At 50.7% G+C, this 25,312-nt stretch overlaps 1 pseudogene; it reads right to left on the bottom strand.

The window, feature by feature from the left end:
* LOC142431687 (purine nucleoside phosphorylase pseudogene) overlaps positions 1-24,584 on the bottom strand; it is a 62,529-nt pseudogene extending 37,945 nt beyond the window's left edge.
* Positions 24,585-25,312: the final 728 nt, after the last annotated feature.

Genomic DNA, 25,312 nt, shown 5'->3' with positions numbered 1-25,312 from the left:
GAAGGCACAGAAAAAAAGAGACTGTCTTGACTGAACAAGTATATCCTAAGCACTTCTCACCTAAATTATAACCTGTTAAATTCCTTAAGAAATCCCATAATTATGAATGTGTTCTATGAGCGCTGGGTGGCCAATATGATGAAATATGAAATACAGCGGAGAAGTCGAGAGTACTGCGGGAGAGACTGTTGGTGTCAGCACTGGCAAGACTGGAGACAACCGTCCAATCGGACCTCAACCTCAGAGGAGTCAGCCTCGAGCGGCTGATGCTGATGACGGTGACTCTCTTTCTCTGCATTGTGTGGCTGGAGGAGGTCACACGCCGCCCCACGTTCCCACACGTTGCTGTTGCTGTGGTCCTTTCCTCCAGGGTTCCTTTCTTGTGGTTTAGCATGTATCTTCTAAAAGCAGTTGTCATGTACTGAGTTTATGTTTAGTGTGGTTTGTGACAGGAAGACCACGCTGATGTCAATAGCCTCATCATAACTAGAAGTGAAGGTCCTCCATATGATTTGATATTGGCTAAAACTTGAACCAGACATTACACACAACCAGACACCATACAATAATAAATATCATTCAAAACCTGTCTGTGATCCTATATAGCCATCTGATTGAGCTCCCAGGCTGGTATGCACTCTTGACTTTCTGAGTGTGGTGTTTAAGAGGAGCCGTATCAGCACCCTCTGGGTGTTTACAGGGCAAAATTCTGGACACCGGGCAGACACAAAGATTTAAAATCTTTAATGTAACAAAATTTCAGGTGATCTGTATGCTCCATAACATTTGAAAAGCTCTGGTCAGAAGTTTCTGAATTAGCTGTTCAGTATTTCCCAAAGTGAAGCTAGCTATTGACTGAAGACTTTCTAACACACATTATGTCCATGCAGCGTTCTGACCTACTGAGTCAGAATAGATAAAGAAGAGACTGCATTCAAAAAATCATTTTATTGGGGACTAGTACAACTCTTATCACAATCCATCCATCCATCCATCCATCCATCCATCCATCCATCCGTCCATCCATCGTGTCCAGCACATTTGTACATTTGTTGCCATCATCATTTTCAAAACATTTTCTTTCTACTTGAGTCCTTGGTATCAGCGCCTCATTTTCCCCTCCCTCCCCCAATACTCCTGAACCCTTGATAATTTATAAATTATTATTATTATTTCATGTCTTACACTGACCAAAGTCTCCCTTCACCCACTTTTCTGTTGTCCGTCTCCCAGAGAGGGGTTTATATGTAGATCATTGTGATCAGTTCCCATTTTCTCCCCTTACCCTCCTGGTATCATTACTCTCATTATTAGTCCTGAGGGGTTTATCTGTCCTGGATTCCCTGTGTTTCCAGCTCTTATCTGTACCAGTGAACATGCTCTGGTATAGCTGGATTTTTAAGGTAGAATGGGGATCATGATTGTGTGTGTGTGTGTGTGTGTGTGTCTGTGTGTAGGAAGCATTAAAGAACTAGAGGAAAGCTGTATGTTTTATCATTGCTATACTACACCCTGACTGACTCATCTCCTCCCCGTGACCCTTCCATAAGGGGATATCCAGTTGCCTACAGCTGGGTCTTGGGTTCCCAATCTGCACTCCCCTTCATTCACAATGATTTGATTTCTTTTGTTCTTTGATGCCTGATACCTCATTCCTTTGACACCTCATGATCACACAGGCTGGAGTGCTTCTTCCATGTGGGCTTTGTTGCTTCTCAGCTAGATGGCCGCTTGTTTACCTTCAAACCTTTAAGACCCCAGACGCTATATCTTTTGATAGCCAGGCACCACCAGCTTTCTTCACCACATTTGCTTATGCACCCATTTGTCTTCAGTGATCATGTCAGGAAGGTTAGCATCATGCAATACCAGGTTAATAGAACAATGTGTTCTTGCAGAGGCCTGCCTTTAAAATAAACATCTCAGTTCACTAAACCTATTGATTTGGGAGGAAGGAATGAAGTAGGATGTTGAGCTTTTTCACAGCCTGCAAGATTTGTTGAATCCATGTGTTCCACTCCCATTACATAACTGCCCTCTGCTACCACGCTGACTTCAAAGGAGACTTGAGCACATAGGTAATGGCATCACTCACTCTTGGCCATTGAGTAGATTCCAACTTCTAGTGACTCCACGGGGCAGGGTAGAACTGTCCTTGCGGGTTTCTGAGGTTATCAATTTTTATGGGAGCAGAAAATCTAATTTATTACCCATGGAGCATCTAGTAGATTTGAACCACTGACTGTATGACTGTTTGAACCAGCTGCCCAATGCCTAACCCAATACAGCACAAGAACTGTTTAGAACATTTTAAGAAAATCTTCTCTGCTTAGACAGTGGTAAGAGTGCTCTCCTCACACAAATGGAAACTTTTGTCTTTAAATCCTCATGCAAAATATGCTTCTTTCAGGGGGCCCTCTTCATCCCACTTTCCGAAGCTTCAATAAGAGCAATAGTGAACACAGATGTCTAGCCAATGAGCGATATGCCTGTTCACGTCCTATGACTTTGGAATACAAAACTTTATGGTCACTGATGAATCTTTCTCCACTGTGTTCAGAGTGCTTAGAGCATAACCTCTGTTTCCTCAGTCTGCTCTCAGAGCAAGCTCCTGTTTGGTTCCTAGTATGACCCTCATCCATGCCGTTAGCCTACGATTGCTTGGTTACTCACTCACTGACATCACTTGAAACAAGATTGTGACATTCTTGCCATTGTCACTCATATCATCTATCCACTCACTCCAGGAGCAGGCTGCTTAGACAGTTTCTCACTATATCCTGTATCCTCTCCAGGCATCATATTCTACATCCTACAGTGCCCTGAACTTCCCCAGGTCAGAGAGAGGTGAGCACTAGGGAGCCGCTACCACGGAGGTGACCGTTGTGCTGCCTGCACACAGGATGAAATATCTCAAATAGCAGAGGCAAAGATGGTGAGGCCGAGGCATGTCCAACCGACACAAGACACCACCCTCGTGGGCTCTGGGCCTCCCTTGCCAAGGTCAGGTTTGTTCAAATGATACGGGGGAGTATCTGACTCATGATCACCAAGAAATGGGAATCGGAGCTGAGTCTCCCCACTGTGACCTTAGGAAGCTTATTTAACCTTGATAACTCTGCTTTCCTTATATACATTTGGAAACTTGATGTGCCTATATTCAATAATGATCTTCATGTAGCATGGCATTCATCTTCCCCCAGACCTGCCTGCTCACTTGCTTGTTTAATCTCTTTTATATCTCAAAAGAGATTGATTTAAGACACACTCTACATGAACCCTGCCTCATGAACATAACAACATAAAAAATTCCAGATGGGATTATAGCCACAGGTATAGGGATAAAGATTGCCAAAATGTATTTGGGGGGAACATCATTGAATCTGCAGCACTAGGGTAATTAAACTTCATTTAAAAATACAATTGGAAGAGCCAGCCAAAAGAATTATAGGTAACTGGTAATTGAGCAACTGAGCAACTAGATGTGGACAAGAAAAGTCCTATTTCTCACTGTTGGAGACGAGAGAGGATTAGGAGGGAGAAGGGAGTTGCAATCAATGCTGTGCTGTCAGATTAGGACCGGAGCGATCTGCATTAGCTCATCGTTTTCAAAGAGGAAGGAGAGCGCAGAAAGAGAGAGAACAGTGTTGTCCACTGCAGTAGCAATGGGCACACCTGGCACCCAGATCGTGGTTTCTAAATGCCGTTCTCCTTCCGATGCAGGGAACCGGACTCCTTATTGTGAGGGCTGATTTCACACCTGAGGCAGGGGAAGCACAAGATGAGCCTGGGACATCTTCCTGCGTGCAAACCGTGAGGAGGTGTTCAACAGTGTTGGAGGTAGGACCCAAACTCCACAACGCCAGCTTGAAAGAATGCACACAATCGTCCCAAATACGGGACCATTGGAGCATCAAAATACAGAGAAGTCTCGCGGTCCCTGGGAAGAAGAGCCTGTGTGCCACCTTGAAGCGCCCCGGGGGGGAGGAGGAATAGACTAGAATAGTAATTAGCACATGGACACAGAACAACACCAGGAAAGCTATCCTTTGGCAATCACTGCACCTGATGTGGTTTTCAGCATTTTCTGTAATTTTTTGTTTGCTTGCTTTTTATTTGCTGCGTATTCGGGTTTATCTCAGAGGTGTTGTATCAATGGAGGTCTCTCTCATGAAGCTGTGCCACATGTGTTTCTGTGTTTGAGTATGTGAAACCCAGCATCCATGAACCTATAGGGACAGCAAGTAGCATAAGGGTTTTTGTTTGTTTGCTTTTGGCAGGGGGGGGTGGTGGCCCAGTGCAGTGTTGGTGGGGGTGGGGTGGGGTAATGGGAGACAATGGCAAGGAGTCCAGGAAGGAAAAGGATGTTTGGAATTGATTGTGGTAGCGATTTTATAAGACTGCTAGATGGGATTGAGCTATGGAATGATATGATATAGGTATTAACTCCCAATTAAGAATAAATTTTAAAATAAATAAAATCATAATTAAAAAAATTAATCTACAGATGCAAAAACGAATGGATGGAAGTTTGAAGAGTACCAGCATATTTCCACCGTTCTGTGGTGGCCCAGTGGTAGAATTCTCATCTCCCCGGAAGAAACCCCAGTTGAATCCCTTCCATCTGTAGTACAGCTGCCCTTGACTTTCAGGGGAGGGCCGGCACCTGCTGTGAGGCTGACCAGGTGTCATGGAGCTTCCAGACTAAGATGAACTAGTGGGAAGGCCTGGTGCTCTATCTCCAGGTACATCAGCTAAAACCCTGTGAATTGTAAAGTTTCTGTCCCACTGTAGGGGGGTTGTTTTGAGCCAGGGAACAAGAGGGCAGCTAACAACAAAGCTACCCATCCATAGATACTTCCTAACTACAAGAGAACAAGTGGTAACAATGGAGGAATCCAGCCACACTACCCTACCAAGTGATCTGTGCTCAGAAGAGGAGGCATAAACTCCTCTGGTCTTCTGGTTGCGTACACAGAGAACCTAACTGCACGGAGAGATACCACGTCGAGGGTATGACTGCCAAAAGTGGGTAACCAGCCCACCCCACGCTGAGGCCAGTCAGCAAAGAAACTAGCCTGCTGTCCTAAAACGCATCTCTGAAACAAAGCACAGAGGAGCCGGCGAAGAGCGCCTGGGCTGGCAGAAGAAGCTGGTCTGTCTTCAGAGAAGTGCAAGCGAGGATGGCAGCCTTCACTTCACAGACTGTGACATGTCGCCCGGACAAAGCGATTCCTGGGGAAGAGCATCTTGCTTGGTAGAGCAGAGGGTCCGTGGACAAAGAGAAAGGCCCGCGATGAGACCGATTGCCACAGTGGCTGAACGATGGGCTCAAACATCCCCATTGTGAGGGTGGCCAAGGCCCGGGCAGGGCTTTCTTCTGTTCGGCAGGGGGTCCTATGGGTCGGCACCGACTCGATGGCACACAGACATTTATATGTGCTGCAAATACATCCATGTACATAATAGTATCTGTGCCAGTCTGGGTAGACCAGAGAAACAAATTCATAGACACTCTTAAGTGTGTAAGAAAGAGCTTTGTATTCAAGAGCAATTGGATATTGAGAAAACATCCCAGCCCAGTCCAGATCAAGTTCATAAATCCAGTATTAGCCCATATGTCTGATACCAATCTATAAATTCCTCTTCAGACACACGAAACATGTGCAATGATGCCAAATGCAGGACGATCACAGGCCAGTGGGTGGAAAGTCTTGCAGATCCAGTGGTGGTGTAAACACCTCAATGCTGGCAGGGTTCTCTACATGGCTCCTCCAGATCTAAGGCTCTGCTGCCATTTGTCTGCATGTGGCTTGTCAACAAGAATATCTCTTAGGCATTGAGCCAGTGTCTTACCTCCAGCGAGCTATTTATCTCCTTAGTGCCTCGGAAGGAGGTCATCAGGCTACCACCTGATTGACAGGCTAGACTCCACCCCTTCGCTCATAAGTCTCAAATTGACAACAGATTATGTAACTACCACAGTATCCATGAGATAAAGTTATGAAAATGTCTTAGCCATAGCCAAGCACCTTAAAGGAATGAGTCACTGGGCTTGGGGACTTGGACCATAGTCTCAGGGAACATCTAGATCAACGGGCAGAAAAGTCCACAAGGACAATATTCTACCAGCGATGGGGATCTTAAAAGCTGTGTATGAATGGCCATCTAAGATGCAACTATTGGTCTCTTTCCATGTGGAGCCAAGAAGAGTGAAGAACACTGAAGGACTATGGGAACCCCTGGATCTCAGCCTCCACTAATCTGAGACCAGAAGAACCAGGTGGTGCTGGGCTACCTCTACTGACCACTCAGATCAGCATCACAATTGAAGATCGCCTGGGAGAACAATGTGGAACAAAACTCAAATGTTTTGTTTGTTTGTTTGTTTAAGACTATAGCCCTTGGACACTCTTCAAATCAGGAACTGAACTTACCCCTGTAGATCAACCTTCAGCCAACAACAGACAGGCTTATAAAGTGAATATAACACCAGGAAGTAAGGCTCTGCTCAGTACAGTCAACCATAAAATACTTGCATTAAATGAAATAAGATAATAAATAAACTCTAGTTATTAACCCAAGTCCCAGGGTTGGTGGTGAGCTGGTGCGTGGAGGGCAGCTAGCAGTGTGCTGGGCCCCTGGGATACCCCCAGGCACATGTGCTCCGAGCAGTCCCCTGCCGTCATGGACATGTGACAGGGAGTGAGCATGCAAGAATCTATGAGACAAGGAAAGGCACTATGGGCCTTGGGAGGGAATCGCTTTAGGAAGGTAAGTCGGGGTCAAGTTTCACTGTGAGCAACTTTGTCATCAAGTGCTCCAGTCACCTGAAAAAATGCCACACCCTAACCAGAGGTCATCCCTCTTTCGACCAGTAGGCGACCTCTGTCAGGTTTGAAATGCACTAGCCTCTAGGCCCCTTGGCTCTGCTTTGGGAGTCAGAGAAATCAAATCAGGGCAATCCCAGACTACTTTGGCCATTGACATAAGGGCTCAGCCAGGTTCATAGGTTCCCTCATCTTAATGGCTGAGCAGGGATCCTGGGTCAGTGACCAGGGAAGTGGTTTTCAGACGTCTCACACACAGTATGCAGAAATAGCATACACCATGTTCTATCTATAGATTGCTCTATCTATGCACTTGTCTCTATATCTACGTGCCTATCTAAGTACCTATCTATGCACCTGTCGTGTGTGTGTGTGTGTGTGTGTGTGTGTGTGTGTCTATCTCTCTACCACCTACCTTGCCCTGGTCATCAGTGGTCAACAGCAATGACTGTGGTTACTGTGATCACTGTCTGTCCGGGAGAGCTGCCCTCCAGTAACAGCCTCCTCCGAGTCTCAGTTCCCTTGGGCTCAGAGAAGAGGCTGGAGCTGTTCCCAGTTGGAGAACTTCCTTGCTGTGACACCAGGCCCAGGCCGCGTGCTCCCTACATTGACTGAGTGAATGAATGCTTGGACAAGCTTTCCAAAATCTTTTTCAAAGATGAAAGACACTGGAGGAAATTCATCTAATAACATCTCTTAAAAATAGGTCTTCAAAAACATCGGAACGTGGGTTTCCTCGCATCCCCTCAGCAGACAGGGATGATTCTGTCTTCCCCTGGAGTCTGAATCATCCTTTCCCTTTTGCATTGCAGAACCCTCGCCTGACAGCCAACAGAAGAGATTCTCCTTCTAATCGTTGGTTTCCCACTCACAGACGCCGTGGATCTCCACATCTCTAATCCGCACCTGCTCAGTCATTAGCTATCGAGTGGGGCTTTTGGGAACAATTATATTCTGTCCTGCTGTCAACTCCCTTTGTACAGGTAGAGGATACATCCCGACTCCTTACACAGGATGTAAATTACTGCTGGCACGCCAGAACCTGAAGAATGATTACACCCAGCACACAGTTAAATAATGGATGCTTAGCACGATGCATTGTAATAAGCAAAAGATATGAAATATCTGCTATTCTAAGTGGAATGTGCTAAGTATTGTTTTATAATAAAAAACTGTGTGTGAAGGGGGAGACAGGCCCCCACAATAGAGACCCCATGTGTCAGCTCCTCGGCAGACCCCAGTGCTGGGATCACAACTGTGAAATGGGGACAACGGGCATGGGTGGATGAGCAGAGGGATTTCAGGTGAAGGCTTAGCACTGAGCTTGGCCCTTAGGTGGTGAATGGGTGGCCGTGGCCGCTGTGGCCTTAAGAGTGGTCTGCCCTGGCCAGGCCGAAAGCCTGCGGATGCTGCTGCTCCCTGTGAGAGGAATGGATGGCTGGAGCTCCTACCACCTGGGATGGATCAAGTTCAATGTGTGACCCAGGGCAGGGCAGACACTTGCCCTTTCCATAGACCCTTGTAGTTGTGGCTTGTGGAACCACCAAGGCCATGGGAAGCTCGGGAGGGTTGGGTGTTTCTTGACGATCTCCCTCCCCCTCTGGATCTTTGGCGAACTGAGGTCATTAGACCCTATGCTCAGTGCTGAGTGCCTGGGGGCCTTTCCTGAGTGCCACACTTGAGAGGCCTCGTCTCCACTCCTCCTCAGAGGGCAAGGGCTCTGGTCTGCAGACCAAGGCACATACGGGTTTGTCTCCAGCCGGCACCCTTGCTATTTTAGGGCATGTCTCTGGCACTGAAGCTTGGGCCTCTGGACCCCTGAAACACCCACTTCCCACCTCAGGCTCACATGCTCTTCCCACCAGGCCTTTTCTCCTGAGCATGTCCTTAGGCTAGAAGGAGGTTGGGCACTTCTGTCAGGGAGGGTGTGGGTGCAGCTTAGGCTGGCCAGGTACACACAGGAACCAGGTGAAGGGTGGTGGAGACAGGCTTTGAGACCTGGGCTCAGAAGGCATACTCTCCCTTCTCCCTCTGTCTGGACTTGGAGGGAGTTCCCTGGGAAGAAGCAGGGGCAATATTTTAACCAGGACTTTCCATTTCCCATCTGCTCTGCGTGTTTGCATTTGATGGCACAACCCTGTCTTAACCCTCCCCCTCCCCTACCCCCCACCGTAAACACCACACACCCACACACACACACGCACTGCTCCTGTGATATAGGCTCCAGGTCCCTCGTACCTCGCATCCAGTTGCTTATGTCTTCATATCTCCAGATGCTCCCAAGTCAAGGCCACCAGAAGATGCTGCCACATGGTGCGAGAGAGAGAGCTTATCCTGCACTCATTCCTTCCTGGGAAGGAAAGAGGGACTTACTGGAGGCCTGGCACCCCTACATGCCCCACCAGCCACTCACTGCCAAGCTGCCTTTGGTGTACACCTGTCTGGGCTAGTTACATAATCTGCTGTCAGTTTGGGGATTTGAGAGGATTAAGAGTGAATGGGTGGAGTCTAGTCTGTCAATCAATTAGGACAAAGCCAATGAGGTCTCTGTGTGGGCATGACCTTCTTCTGAGAATTCTGGGAATTCCTCCTTGGAGGCAGGAGATACTCTATCCCTTGACTCACTCCCTGAGAGATGCTCTACTGACAAGACACATGGCACTAAGCTAATAGACCCTGTGCCCTGGGAACTGGAGAAGCCAGGTGGAGATCCCTGCCAGTGCTGAGTTGTTTACAACACCACTGGATCCACAAGACTTCCTACCCACTGGCCCGTGATCTTCCTGCATTCGCCATCATTACATGTGTTTCATGAGTCTGAAGAGGACTTTATAGATTGGTATTGGACATATGGACTAATATCAGACTTATAGACTTGATCTGGCCTGGGCTGGGATGTTTCCTTAATGTATAATTACTCCTTATATAAAGCTCTTTCTTATACACATATGAGTGTCTATGAATTTGTTTCTCTAGTCTACCCAGACTAACACACAGCTTCTCACCAGAACACCACCCAGAGGTCTAGAGCCTGGGGGTTTCCTCAAGGCTGGGTGCTCCTGGGCCCTTCTCACACACCTCAGAGCACTAGGGTGCAAGGTCTCCCACTAGGTGCCAGTTGAGCCTCTGGAAGTTTCTGTGCTCTTAAACCTCATCATCTACATTTCTTCTCCAAAGCTGTTCTAGCACAGGACCACACTGTGGTGGCCTAGGACACCATGGATGTACTTGGCCACTGTCCTGGAGTCTGCAGGTCTGACCCACAGTTCAGACTCTGGCTCTGGGGATCCAGGGGAGAATCCCTCCTGCCCCCTGCAGCTGACATCCATACTCATGGCCCACTCCAAACTCTGCCTCTGTCTTCACAGTACCTCCTCCTCACAGTCTCTTGCTGTCACTTTGTTTAGGGAAGGACCCCCAGGGGTGCTGCTGGGTAAGTGCTGGACCGCTAACCACAAAGTAGAGAGTTCAAGCCGCACCCACTACTCTGCAGAAGACAGAAGAGATTGCCTGCTGTAGAGACAGACTTGGAGTCTCTGAACTCGATGGCAGTAGGTCTGGCTTTTTGGTTTGAGCTCAGATTCTCCCAAGTTGACCTCCTCATCTTAAAATGATTAACTTCAACTTGAAGGCAAAGGCCCTTCTTAGAGATCAGGTCACACCCATGGGCTCTGCGGATTTGAATGGCGACAGATTTGTTAGGGAGCCACCCTTTAGCCTCAGCGCTGTGTCCACCTCACACAGGGCCCCCAGCAGGTGCTCCCGGGATGGGTCTTGCAGTACCACCTCCTCGGCTCGCCTGCTCACTGGCAACCGAGGCAAACGGAATACAAAGCGGTGGCCTAGAAAATACCCGTGGGTTCTCAGGAGGACAATTTGGTGGTGGTGATGGTGGTGTTATGTGCCATGGAGTCACAGTCGAATGAAACACCGCCTGGTCCCGATCCATCCTCACAATCGCTCCTATGCTAGAGCTCAGTGTTGCAGCCACAGTCAGAGCAGCTCAAGGCCATGCTGGTGTGGCATAGTTAAAGCACGTGTCTCATCCTTTGTGCCCTGACCCCGTGCAGAAGCTGTCCTCAAGGAAACAGCAACGGTGCACTAATACAGGGGTATGCATCCAACGATACCCATCACCAAACCAAACAACTCACTGCCATTGAGGCAATGCTGACTCACAGCGACCCTATAGAGCAGAGTAGAACTGGTCCCCACCTCCCCACGTGTGTTTCTGAAACTGTAACTCTTTACAGGAGCCGAAAGCCCATCTTTCTCCAACAGAGCAGTGCAACCCGGAGCCCACTACGCAGCAGAGTTCCCACAGCAATGGTTGTGTGGGCAGAAAGAAGGGAAGCGAGGGGGGGGGGGAGGGGCAGAGCAGGGAGGAAAGAGGGACCAGAGGAAAAGGAAGGAGGGAACGGACGGAGGCAGGATGAGAGAAAAGGAGAGGAGGGAAGGAAGAGACAGGGAATAAAGGGACAGGAGAACAGGGAGCCGAAGCAGCTGGCCTGGCTGCAGGGAAGGCAGACCGCCGTGCTGCCCCCAGACCCTGCGCTCCTTTACAAAGGCAGCTGCCCAGGGCGGGGCCAAGCCCAAGGAAGACAAATCAACAACTGCTGTGCCAATAGGTTTTGTTGACCTAAAATGCAAACACCTCCACTCCCTCCAGGTGACTCGCAGCACGTGCTGATGTGCTTCCACATGTGGACAGCCTGCCCTTAGGAAAGGGTGGGAGCCAAGAGGGGGTAACTTTTTCTCTTGGTCCCTCTGAACAGGTGGGTGTTTTCCAGCAAGGCTGGCAGCAGGGCCTGCGAGTGTGCCTGCAGAGCTAAGTGCATCTTGCCCGGCAGATCTACCGGGAAACTCCTGCTCCAGGTGCCATTCCCAGGGCCACATCTCTAGGAAAGAGGTGTCCGCAGCGCAGACCCCCAAGCCCTCCAGCTATGCCGCAGGGCGGTGGCAGTCAGCCAGGCAGGTCCTGGGTACTTGGTAGATTTGATGGGGGGGGACTGCAAGGCTGCTAGCCAGCTGGAAAACCCCAGCTGTCCTCAGTGTCCCAAGGATGTCCTCTTGCACAGGGACAAAGTGGGAGCTGCAGGTCCTCCCTGCTGGACACTGCAGGGCACCAGGGGCGCATGCTCTGTTGGGTCTGTGCCCAGCCGGGCTTCTGGGGAGGCAGGAATGGACGCCACAAAACTGGGCTGAGCAGGCGCAGTGAAACTATGATACCCTGGGAACGGGTGCCCAGGCCCAGCCTGGTGCCCAGGGCTGAAATCTAACCCACCCAGGGACCGGCTGGCCGATCGCCAAGGCTTTGTTTCCCACAACGGATGTAGACGTATTTCTACGCTCCTGTCTTGGTGCAGGGACACCGCGTGGTGAGGGTGGGATTCCCAAGCTGCGTTGGAGCCTCCCCATTCCCACATTTTGGAGAAAGGAGTGGAGTTCCCGTCCAGGTTCTGTCCTGTCAGTTTTCCCTCCCCTCTCTGGCAGCCACAGTCAAAGGGGCCTGCTGAAATTCCAGGACTGTGGAAGCGGAGCCCCCCAGGTGGGCCCAGGTGCACCTCATGGAGGAGGACTGGAGTCTACTGAAGTTCAATTATGTGCTGGTTACAGCGCACGCCCTTCAGAAGGGCCATGTGGGCGCGGCTCAGTAGAGTGGGGGGGTGGGGGTGAAGCCACTTTGATGAGTGAAGCTGGACCGGTCCTGCTTTCTGAGGAACTGTGTCCCCACGTCCCCCTTGACTCTTATTCTTAGGGCCATCTCGAGGCTCCATTCCTCATCCTGGCAGTCTCTGCGTCAATCCATCGGGCCGAGGCTTTCCCCATTGTTGCGGACCAAGCATGGTGTCCTCTCCAGGGACTGGACCCCTAGCAAGGGGGAGCTCTGGGTGTCCTCTCTGGAGGCAGGAACCAGCCTCTTCATGGGAGACAGGATGAAGGTACTTCAAGATTAGCCTTTTCTTACAGGGTGGGAAAAAGCCAAGAGTTCCCACCTCTCGGGGAATCCCAGCCTTCGGAGCAGCCGGATGCAGAATCCCCACAGCCAACTCAAGGTTGAGGAAGGCACTAGAAAAGCCTGCTCCCCTAGTGTCCCGCTGCTGGGCCTGGGCTTGCTGCCCTTGTTGGGGAGACAGGGGGACAGGAAAGTGTAGCTTTTACCCACCAGGTCTGGGTACATCCCTCACCACCAGGACCCATGTGTTTGGAGAAGATGCCTCCCTGAAGGGCCATGGGGGCTGGGGGGGGCTGTGTTTCTCTCAGAAGCACACCCTGGGGGTGGCGGTAGGGGTAAGGCATTCTTTAACCAGCACCCTCCCCTCCTGCCAAGGCCATGCCCTCGCTTCTAAACTTACAGGGCTGCGTGGCCAGCATGTCCCCCATCCCACACAAGTGCCACGTCCTGGCCACCTGTCCGCACAGCTGCGGCACTCACAGTGGTGTGCTGCTCGCCCGCCCAGCTCCCACCCCTGGAGCCAGCACCTCTGAGAGCTCCTTGGGGGCCCAGGGGTGGGTGGAGGCAAGCATGGCGGAGCGGGAGGAACAGAGCCTGGCCCATGGCTGACACACTCAGCTGCTGGCGGGAAGCTGGAAGGTTTACCCGGGCACACCGACATCGAAGAACAGCCTTGGCTGTGGGCATCCAGAAACCCAACAGAGGGCTTCTCTGACCCACATGGGGCCACCGTGGACTGGAGGCCACTGGACAGTGACTTGCAGTGAGGAATCCCATCGCCTCAGCATTCTCCTGGTCTGGGCTTAGTCCAGAAGCCCCCACCCCTAGGAGCAGCAGGCCACCATGGCCCAGTGTGACCCCCACCTCCGGAATCCGGGCACTGGGAGGTGAGTTCCATCTGTCTGAGCAAGAAGCTCAGTTCCATCCACGTGCTGGAGTCGGGATGGCCCGGGCCTGGAGGTGAGCAGGCCAGTTGGGGCGGGGGCTCCAGGTGGGGGAAGGGCCAGGAGGAGGAGGGGATGGAGGCCGACCTGCGTGTGTAGCCGTGCTCCTCCCTCACACGTGTGCTCGGTCTCTGTGAGGGTCAGTTTCCGGCCTCCGAGCATGTTGGCCATGCGCAGGGAGAATGGGAGCTGGGTGCGCCGCACGGTCCTTGCCCACAGAGACCAGAGGTGGTGGGCTGGCCTTGGAGCACGTTTCAGCCAGTCTGTGACCTTCACATACCTGCCTGCCCCCATCAGTGGCTCTCCTGGTTGGGGTGGATGGCGGGGCACAAAGAAGAAGAAGCCGGGAGCTAGGGCAGACTCACCTGTAAGCTGATTGCAACACAAAGTAGTGACAGCTGTTTGCCCAGGGGCCTTGGGAGTGACTGCCTGTGCCTGGGGGATCCCTGGGGCGCTGAGCCAGGCAGAGACACTCCGAACAGTGACAGACACAGCCCACGGGCACCAGGCGCATGCTCATTCTCCACTCTGCTGCCTCTCATCGTCATGTTCCATTCACACATCATTCATGATGACCTACTATGTGCCAGGCACAGAGAAGGGCCCCAGCCTGGCGCTGGCCTGGCATTCAGAGGAAGAGGTGTCTCCTAATAGACACGCCTGCTGGTACAGAGTTCCTGCCTGCAAGGCTGCCACCTGCACCACCTCGGTCCTGGGGCCACTGGTTTGGCAGATGGATGGCCTCCCCGGCCCCTTGATTGACCACAGCGGCACACACACAGTGGGTGCTCAGGGGGCATGTGTTGGAAGTGCATGTGAATAGCCTGGCTCACAGAGGCCTGGGCTTGGCAAGCACATGCTGGCAGTCCTGTGCATGAATGCCCCGCCCCCGCGTGACCTGTGGTGTGGGCGGGGCTGAGGGAGCACACTGCCCCGCTGGACCATCTAAGCTGCAGAGTAGATGTACAGCTTGGCTGGGGGTCAAGGGCGAGCAGGCCCTCCTTTAGGGAGAGGCAACATTGTGAGTACAAGGTGGTGAGTTCAGGAGTGAGGCAGAGGGGTCTGTGTGCCACGAAGCCACCAGACACAGGGCTGGCCTGGTCAAACCCACAGGCAGGCACTGAGAGCAAGACAAGACTGGCTGTAAAGATTGACAGTCTTAATTAAAAAATAAAAATGAATGACAGTCTTGAGCACCCTATGAGCTTGCTCTGAGTGGGATTCATTAAAAAGCAGTTATCTGGCCAGGTGCAAAAGGGTAGAAGTTGGAGTCCACTCAGAGGCACAGTTCAAGAAAGGCCTGGAGATCTCCTTTGACCAATCAGTGATTGCGGGTCCGATGGTGCAGGCCTGCTCTGGCTTGTAGGGTGCTGCCAAGATGGAACAACGGCCTTCCCGGAACCTAGGGAAGCCCTTCAGCTTGGGCCTGGGCTGCCCTGCAGGCAGAGTTCTAAAGGTTCTTAGTCCATCTCTGGGTGGTTGGCTTGGTAAGGTGACCCTGGCAGCAGGCAGAGAGGGAGAAACAAAGGTTACCAAGTGGCAGAGCCAGAGGGAGGATGCTTCGAGGAGGTGGCTGCTGCCTTGAGCGATGGTCACTTCGAATGTCCACAGGCCCTTCTGAGGGACGGCAGGAACTGTCTCTCCAAACGGTTCCCAGGTGGGTAGAGAGACCCCTCCCAGGGCCAGGGCCCCCACAGGCTTCCCACGCCCTGCAGTTCCACTGGAGCCTAGCTATAACTGTAGGCATGCCTGGGATGGGAAGTGAGAGGTCCCCTAGTGAGCCAGCAGTCCTGCTGCTCAGGTTGGGACTGTGCAGAGTGGGCCCTGCAGGAAGCGCTGGGGGATGTGCTGGGCCGAGCGTGCACAAAGCGCAGAGATCTGGGTCCTCCAGGACAGGAGCTGCAAACACAGGCTCAGTGAGTGTGAGGATGGCGCAGGACTGGGCAGCCTTCTCCTCTCTTACACACGGGCTTGCTATGAGCTGGACCTGACTTCAGGTACCCAACAACAACAATAACGTTTGGGGTGTAAAGAAAAGCCCAGGTCAGCAGTCCCATGTGGGTGACATCAGTCTTTGCTTTGGGCTCCATTTATATATATATATATATATATATATATATATATATATATATATATATATATATAAAATCATTTTATTGGGGGCTCTTACAACTCTTGTTACAATCCACACATCAATTGATCCAACATATTCGTACATATATTCCATCATTCTTTTCTAGATATTTCCTTTCCATTGAGCCCTTGGGATCAGCTCCTCTTCCCCCCTGCCCCCCAACCCTTGTGGCCCCTTGATAGATTGTAGATTATTTTCAAATCTCACACCGACCACTGTCTCTCTTCTCCCCTAGTTTCTGTTGTTCTTCCCCCTGGATGGGGGGTGTGGTTATGTGCCAATCCTTGTAATGGGTGCCCTGCTCCTTCCCTCCCTCTCCCTCCCTTCTCCCTACCCTTTTGGTATCTCTATTCCCATTCCTGTTCCTGGGTTCCATGTGCTGTGAGTTTTATCTCTTGCCTGTACCTATGGACATGCTCCCATCTAGTCCAGTGCGGCACTGGGGTCATGAGAGTGGGGCGGGGGGGGGGAGGTGAGGAGGCCTCAAGGGATCAGAGGTATATTGTGTGATTCATTAGTGCTCTACTGCCCCCTGACTGACTGAACCACTCTCGGAGACCTCTCTGTGGGAGGATATTCCATTGTCCATAGATGGGCTTTGGGTCTCTGCTCCAACCCCGCTCCAGTCTCACCAATGCATTTTTGTTTGTTTACGGCTAGTTGTGAGTCTTCTGATGCCCGTTGTCTGGTCTTGACACCTCAAGATCACACCGGCTGTTGTGCTTCTTCCATGTGGGCTTGTTGCTTCACTGTTGCATGGTTGCTTGTTTAACTTCAAGCCTTAAGACCCCAGCGGCACCACCCTCTGCCTTCACTAATTCTGCTTTTGCACCCATTTTGTCTTCAGTGATCGTGGGGGTGGGGTGTGAGCACCACAGAATGCCAATTTGTTAGAGCAAAGTGTTCTTGTGTTGAGGGAGGGTATGAGCTGAGGCCCAAGGCCCATCTGCAGCTTCAGTGTATTGCCTTATAAATATATGTACACAGTCCAATACCACTGTTGTTATGGATTAATGTATTTGCATAAGTGCACACCTCTGTTAATCCCCCTATCTATCTTTGCTTCCTAGAGCTTGCCTCTGTTTCCTTTTGCCTCCACCTGCCCCGCCATCACTTTCCCCCTCTTCCACCTCTTAGTGCTTCCTCTCCACTAGCATGGTGTTGCTCTAATGCTCACAGGATCTCTACCCTCTCCTAGATGCTGGTTCCACTTCCCTAGTTGTTCCCCTGTCCATGACGCCGTCCGCTCACCACACCCTTCTCCCCATCTCCTTCTTCCCCTTCTATCTTCCAGGGTCATTGGCCCCATTGCCTTCTCCCCGGCTTCCCTCCCATGTCCAACCCATATAATTAGGCAACCCATCCATGTCCTAGTCCGAACAATAAGAAAATATACGCCTGAAGAAAGAAAAGGAAGGAGAAAAATAAGACATGATAGAAAGAAAGAAAGAAAGAAAGAAAGAAAGAAAGAAAGAAAGAAAGAAAGAGCCCTACATAGGTCCAGGTCTGTTTGCTGGTCCCTGTGAGACCCTCCCCCCTCGTCCTAAGGGAGATCTGGGGCCTGCCCCTCCTAGCCGGAAGTCCATTCTTGGGGCTCCTCGGGACTCTGTGGCTCAGCTTTTCTCCAATTGCTGATCCGTCAAGCTCCATTCCCACACTGTCTCCCCACCGTGTGTCCCCATTATTGTCCCCTGTCTCTGTATGCTCCAGTTAAGGGACAACATGTCGAGTTGTTAGTAGACCCAAAGTCCTCTCTGTGACTAAGCAAGTCCATGCAGGGACCTCATCCTCTGGGCTTGGTGTGCCCATATGAAGTCTAGGCCGACTGTCTCTTTCTCTTTTTCCTTCTTGGTTTGCTTCTGTCCGGTTATGGTAGGTCGGTTCCTCTCCCCCACCAAACAGTCTAGTGTTGTTCCCTGCGGCACACACTTCCAGGGTGGGGGTCAGGCTGGTTCTGGTTGGAGCCGGCCCTGTAGTGCAGTCTTTCAATGCATTCCTCCACACGGTTATAGATCGGGTATCATCAGCACCTGGTTTGGTGCGCCATGGTGGGTCTGTGTGCACACTCCAATTCTGTGGAGACACAACCAATCCTCTCCCCCTGGGTGGGTTAGTGCCCTGTTCCCCCATGTCATCATCTCAGTTTCCCTCCACTCCCATTCTCCACCCTCCTTCCCCCTTTCCCTTCTGTATGTTGGATTCACATGTACCTCCCTGGGTGTGGTCTGACCTTCCCCCAACTGCCTGTGCCTCCACCCGTCTATTGTGAGATAGTGTCTATTCTTCTATTCCTGCTGTGCTGATTGTACTCACCTCAGGGGGCTCATGTGATACCTGTTCTTGTGAGATTGGCTGACCTCGCTTAACATAATTCCTGCCAACTCTTCCCATGAAACGACATGTTTTGTGTGATCATCCGTACTCTTTAGTGCTTTATAGTACTCCAGTGTGTGTGTGTGCCAGAGTTTACTAATCCACTCGTCTATCAATGGCAATGTAGGTTGTTTCCAACTCTTTGCAATTGTGAACTGCCCACAATAAATGTGGGAGCACAGATGACTGGTCGGGTTTTATTTCTTGCCTCCTCTGGGTATATGCCCAGTAGAGCGATGGCTGGGTCATAAGGTAGACCAATTTCCATTTTCTGTAAGCATCGCCAAATTGCTTTCCACGGTGGCTGTAAAAATCTACATGACCACCAACAGTGGAAGAGCGTTCCTACTTCACCACAGCCCCTCCAACACTTGTTGCTCTCTGATTTTCTGATGTGGGCTTAAATTAGGGGTGTTAGGTGGTATATCATGGTTGTTTTAATTTGCATTTCTCTTATGGTTAATGACCGGGAACACTGTCTCATGTTTGTTGGCCACATGGGTCTCCCCCCCTAGTGAAAGTCCTTTTCAGTTCTTTCGCCCACTTCCTTAGGGGTTAACTTTTGACTCTTTCTGCAGGCCATGAGGGTGTTGTAGATTTTAGTAATGAGCCCTTTGTCTGATCTGCCATTACTAAAAATTCTCTCCCAGTCTGTGGGCTGCCTTGTTACCATCTTGGTGAAGTCTTTTGAGGCGCACAGGTGTTTTATTCTTATTAAACCCCATTTGTTGATTTCCAGGTCACATGTGTGTGCAGCGCTGGGCTCCATGTTTACAGAGGCCGACGCAAAGCCCAGTCCTTGAGGACAGCGTTGGAGTAGATGGTGCTGGGAAGGGACACAGCGGGCTGGAGAAGGCGATCAAGCAGTCAGGAAAACATGGTTAGGGCCAACAGTGAAGGGACAGCCAGAGCTTGTTTCTAAGAAAAGCCTCAGGAACATCTATCACTCAGATTTATCCCACCCAACAGGCAATGATGCTGGAAGATACACCCCTGGCATTTCAATGCCAGCACGATCACCTGTGGCAGCCTCTGTGGAGCTTCCAGAAGAAAGGCCGGGAATCGACAGTGACCAGTGGGCTGTTGAATGGCTCCCAGCCCAAACTTTCCACCACTCATGGGGTTTGTAACTTTGCTCGATAATCAAACCGAACATTTGACTTATAAAGACCTGTATGGAGGACAACACCGGAGACACAGGGTGGGAATTGCGACCAATCTGATCCTGCCACACTGAGGCAAAACATTAAGGGGGTGCAACAGAACAGCAAGGGAATGGAGCTGCGAGGTCCCCAGGGAATGCTGAAGGTGGACTTTAGGGCCAGGACATGTTGCCCCAACAGACTGGACTGGAAAACACTCCTAAAGGTCAACAAACAGCCCTTGAACTCACTACAAGCTCTTCTTTCTTGTGTTTTGTTTGTCATTGGTTTGTTGGTGTTGTTTTGTTGTATAATGTTGCTTGGTTTTGCTCTGTCTTGTTTTTGTGCATGTTATTATCTCCGCAGGTCTGTCTAAATAAGATAGGCTGGATGAGCAATCTGGAGGAGAAATCCATGGGACAGACAGTTCCGGGGGAACATGGGAGAGGGGGAGGTGGAAGAAAGGAAGTGTGTTAACAAACCCAGGGAACAACAAGTGATCCAAATCGGTGGCGAAGAGGGTGTAGGAGGCCTGGTAGGGCGTGACCAAGGGTAATATAACTGAGAGGAATTACTGAAACCCAAATGAAGACTGAGCATGATAGTGGGTCTAGAGGAAAGTAAAAGGAAATAGAGGAAAAAGCTAGGAGCAAAGGGCATTTATAGAGGTCTAAATAAAGGCATGTATATATACAAATATATATATGAGGATGGGGAAATAGATCTATGTGCATATATTTATAGGTTTAGTATTAAGGTAGCAGATGGACATTGGGCCTCCACTCAAGTACTCCCTCAATGCAAGAGTACTTTGTTCTATTAAACTGGCACTCCAAGATGCTCACCTTCCTGACATGATTGCTGAAGACAAAGTGGGTGCATAAGGAAATGTGATGAAGAAAGTTGATGGAGCCCGGCAATCAAAAGATATAGCACCTGAGGTCTTAAAGGCTTGAAGGTAAACAAGCAGCCATCTAGCTGAGAAGCAACAAAGCCCACATGGATGAAGCACACCAGCCTGTGTGATAATGAGGTGCTAAAGGGATCAGGTATCATCAGGACAAAAAGTCATATCACAGTGAATAAGGGTGGGGGGGATGCAGAGTGGAGACACAAGCCCATTTGTAGGCCACTGGACATCCCCTTACAAAAGGGTCGCGGGGAGGAGATGAGCCAGTCAGAGTGCGATGTAGCAATGATGAAACATATAGCTTTCCTCTAGTTCCTAAATGCTTCCTCCTCCCCCCACTATCATGATCCCAATTCTACCTTACAAATTTGGTTAGACCAGAGGGTGTACACTGATACAGATAGGAAATGGAAACACAGGGAATCCAGGGTGGATGATCCCTTCAGGATCAGTGGTGGGAGTTGTGATACTGGGAGGGTGGAAGGAGGGTGGGTTGGAAAGGGGGAACCAATTACAAGGATCTATATGTGACCTCCTCCCTGGTGGACGGACAACAGAAGAGTGGATATAACAAAATAATAATTTATAAATTATCAAGGGTTCGTGAGGGATAGGGGGGCAGGGAGTGAGGGGAAAAATGAGGAGCTGATGCCAGGGGCTTAGGTGGAGAGCAAATGTTTTGTGAATGATGAGGGCAATGAATGTACAGATGTGCTTTACATAATTGATGTATGTATGGATTATTATAAGAGTTGTATGAGCCCCTAATAAAACGATTTAAAAAAAAAGAATGACCTGTATGGGCCCAGAGTGAGTCACCTGTCACATCTTGCCTCAGACACTAAGGACTGACGCTTCAGTCCAAAGGCCATGCTCATTCAGACTAGAACCAGTGCTGATGTTAGGACGTGGAAGCATTCACCATCGTGCTTTTGTGTGTGTGTTAGTAGCGTGAACTCTGGTCACCAGGGCTCCAAAGAAAGCGAGGGATACCAGAGGTAAAGCGAAAGGGCAAGGGTGAGAGCCGCGAGAGAGCGAAAGACAGAAAGCGCAAATGTTTTGAAAATCATGGTGTCGGCAAGTGTACAATTATGCTTGAGCTAATTGAATTATGGTTTGCTGTAATATCTGAAAGAGCTCCCAATAAAATGATTTAAAGAAAGAAAGAAAACGTTGGGAGATTTCAATCAGGTCGCCACTTGTCTTATTTGGTGGCTGACTGCAATGTGGCTAAGTTGACATTATCAACATTAAAAAGAAAGAAAAGTGATGAATGTGGCTAATGTATCAAAAGGTGTGAAATCATTAACCAGGAAACAAAGAACCCAGACCAGGGGCTAAGCGAGGAGGGGTAAAACCAGGCCCAGAGAAAGACCCCAGGGAGTTTACTGCCAGCAGGCCTATGGAAGGAGACCTCCCTTCCGAAGAATCCCATTGCTCCTCCCCTCCTCCAATTTCTCTCCAGCTCCGGGGGTGCCAGGAAGGCTCCAAGTCAAGGTAAGGTACCTGTACAATTTTAAAACATTTTATTTACTCTATTGTGCTTTTGTGTTTAATGTACTGTATTTATTGTGTTTAGATGGTTTAGGGGGTATTTCCACAACCTAGGGCTGTTAACTTGGTGTTCAGGCCCTGGAACAAGGAATTTATAAGGATAATTATTGGTCCTTAGAACCAAGTATTTGGTTTTCTATGATTTCTTATGGGAAATGTATGCTCAGTTCTCTAACTTTTCCGTTTTCGAACACGCATTTGGAACGAATTGAGTTCATCAACAGAGGTACCGCTGTACTCACCTCTTGAAGTGATCCAATGAAAACCTGAAGAGCCGCAGCGGGGCATCGTGGGACTTGCCTGCTTTGGATGTACCACCAGGGATCCATCACTGGGGTTTGGTGAGGCAGAGGGCCAGTGAGGGACCTCATGGTGATGGCTTGGCCCCGCAGCTGTAAGGCACCCAGGTGTGCTGGTGACTGAGGGGACACAGGGCAGAACAGCACTTCATCCTCTTGTACCGAGGCCCCATGAGTCAGGTGATGCCACAGAGGTTCACATTGCGTTTACCGTGGGGACAGTGTGGCTTGCTGGGGTTCTGGACCAAGCTCGCAGATTCCAACTGCTCTATCTGGCAAAGCCATTAACCTAGGTCTCACCTCCAGGGAACCAGGAAGGGCCCGGACAGGATAAGCAATTGCCATGTAATTCATTCCATCTCCCTAGAGGAGCTCCTTCAGGATGGCGTAGAACTGGTCCTATGGGTTCCGTGACTAAATCATTAGGGAAGCAGATAAGCTCATCTTGCTCCCTCGGTGTGGCTGGTGGGTTTGAGCCACTGACCTTGTGGTTAGCTGTCCAGGGCTTAACCCACCAGACCACCATGGTCCTTTAGGGCAGGACAAAGTCCCTTGCAAACCCCTACACAAAACCCCAAGACACGGAAGTGCCCTTTCATTTCCACAAGCACCTGTTGTGACTCCAGCCTGGGACCAGCTTTGTTCTCTTTGCCACCTGTGTCGCTTCACCAGCCATAAAGCCCTCCATGTCTCCCCCCCCCAATGTGCTCAGTGTGGAGGGACAGGGTCTTGGTCTTGCTCACTGTGCTCTCAAGTGCCCAGAACAGTGCCTGGCAGAGGAAAAACCAAACACCCAACTCACCGCCATTGAGTCAATGCAGACTCAGAGAGACCCTATGAGAAGGGTCGAACTGCCTCTGCGGGTATCTGAGGCAGCCACTCTCTACCGAATAGGAAGTGCATCTTTTTTTCCAGCAGTGGCTGGTTGTTTGGGACTGTTGACCTTGCAGTCAGCAGCCCAGAGCATAACCACTACACCACCAGGTACTCAGTAAATAGCCGTGGAATCATGTCAGGAAGGGACCTGTCAGGAGCCTCTTCCAGCCATGTCTTCTATACATGCAAGGCCTCCTGGGGTAAAAGGCAGGCCCCTGGCTCCCCAGGGTGCAGCCAGCTAAGCCCTCAGCTAACAGAAACAGTGGGGCCCAAGCTCATCCAGAGGCCCCTAAGAATGTCCTGCAAGGTCAAAGAAACCCACATCTGAGACTTGTTGCCATCCTTTGACGTGTATCAGCCCCAGAGACTGAGTAGATCTGCCAGGTGCAGAATGCCACATCTTTCTCCCCGTGGTTGCTGGTGGGTTCGAACCATCAACCTCTGGTTTATCAGTTGAGGCCTTAACCAATGTGCCACCACGGCTCCCTGCTGAAGCCTTACAGCCAAGGGCACCCCTGTGGGGCAGAGTTCTGCTCTGACCCACCTGAGGCAACTGGGAGTGGAAATTGACCTGAGACCAACCCAGTCCATTTTCACCTTTGATTACAGCTGACTTTGAAAGTGCTTCCCCTGGGGTGGGCTTTCCCCAGGTGCTGCCCACTGACTGGTCGAAGGGCTTCCTTAGTGGGTCATCACAGCCCTTTCCAGCTGGGTGGGCATCCTCTGTGTGTCCCTGCAGGCCTGGACCCCATGGTCCGTCCAGTCTCCTCCCTCGACTGCCCGTCTGAGGCCTTCCTGCCACATAGCCTGCAGAGTAAAGTCACGGCAGCATTCTAAAGGTTAAAGCAGAGGAACTGTTAATTTTAATGCTTTCTCTAAGCTTCAGTTTTAATAAGCGAAAATGATGTTCTTATTTGCAGTAAAGTGGTGTTATAAAATTCTGTCTGTCAAGCTCATTTTAAAACCATGGAAATAAATGATCTGACAAAATCAGGCTATTAGACAAGTGAGGAAGAGTGATTTCCATAAAAGTAGAGGAGCTGTTCCTTAATTTCACACTTGGTAGTCTTTTGGGTCGACTAAATTTTTAAATAAGTGATAAAATTATATTAGCGCAATTGCGTTTTTATAGATTTTTTTGGTCATTGTACTCTTTTTCAATCCCTTTATTTTAACTCAAACGGTTCTGTTGAAAGGTTGCTCTCAACTTATGTTACCTCGTAACTGTCTCCGCCCGCGACTCGGCCCGGGGCTCACAAATCCTCAGACTCGGCAGGCAGGGCCTGTCACAGCGCACAGCTGGAGGCGGCAGGCCCTGCCAGATGCCAGCACTGTACTTCTCATGGCCCTGGTCCCCCGAGGGCACACCCTTGCAGCCAGGAGGGCCCGGTCTCAGGGGTCTAAGCCCAGGCTGTACTTGAGCTCAGAATCAGCAAGAAATGCCTTGATGGCCACCCCGCCCCACTCCCTGGCGCGGGCTGGAGCTGGAAGCCCCGGGAGGACAGAGCAGGACTGCTCCTCGTGGTTTCTGACGCTGTGCATCTTCACCAGAACAAGCAGCCCCATCGTTCTCTGGAGGAGAACCGACCTTGCTTTACCCACTGCGCCACTAGGGCTCCAGCATTGACAGTGGGTCCCAGACCTTCATCCTTCCTGCTCTGGAGGCTAGGTGTAGACCTCGAGCGGAGGAGCGGGCCCCAAAGGAGGGGGGAGGAAATTGGAGAAAGGGTGAGGGTCTGTGTTCCTTCCCTCAAGCCTGCAAACCATGCTGCAGCAGGGCCTGGCTGTGGGAGGAGCTCAGAGCCTAGGTCCGGCCCCCTGCAGGCCACCTTCCTGCTCAGCCGGGCACAGGGGTTGGTAGAAACATGTCTTCTTGGGTGTACGATCATTGAAGGACCCTTAAAACCTGGACCTGCAGGGTGCACTTGCGTCCTGTCCGGTGCTGGCATCTCCACTTACCTTCCTGCGACACAGACACCTGGCTCTGCAGGCTGAACCCCACACCAGCCTCGCAGGCCACTCAGCTCCAGAGCTGTGGCTGGGGGGGGCTCTCTCCTGTTGCTGCTTGCTGCTTCTGACTGACTTGGAGCCTGCGTGCCTCTCTCGTTCTGCTCCACCTGGGTCACGGTCACATACACACACGGTGACTGTGTCTGGTCACCACGCTCTTGTCCTCAGAGCCCAGCCTCAGGCCAGGGAGGCAGAGGGCACTGTATCAGGTGTGGCAGCGCCAGGTCTAGATCACAACGCAGACCCGGGACCGCCTCCCCAGAGTGAGGCTCCCCTTGCGCATG

Source organism: Tenrec ecaudatus, chromosome 18, assembly GCF_050624435.1.
Source record: "Tenrec ecaudatus isolate mTenEca1 chromosome 18, mTenEca1.hap1, whole genome shotgun sequence".
NCBI classification, from domain to species: Eukaryota; Metazoa; Chordata; class Mammalia; order Afrosoricida; family Tenrecidae; genus Tenrec; species Tenrec ecaudatus.
The sequence above is the reverse complement of the archived record's forward strand: the minus strand, read 5'-3'. Positions and strand labels throughout refer to the sequence as shown.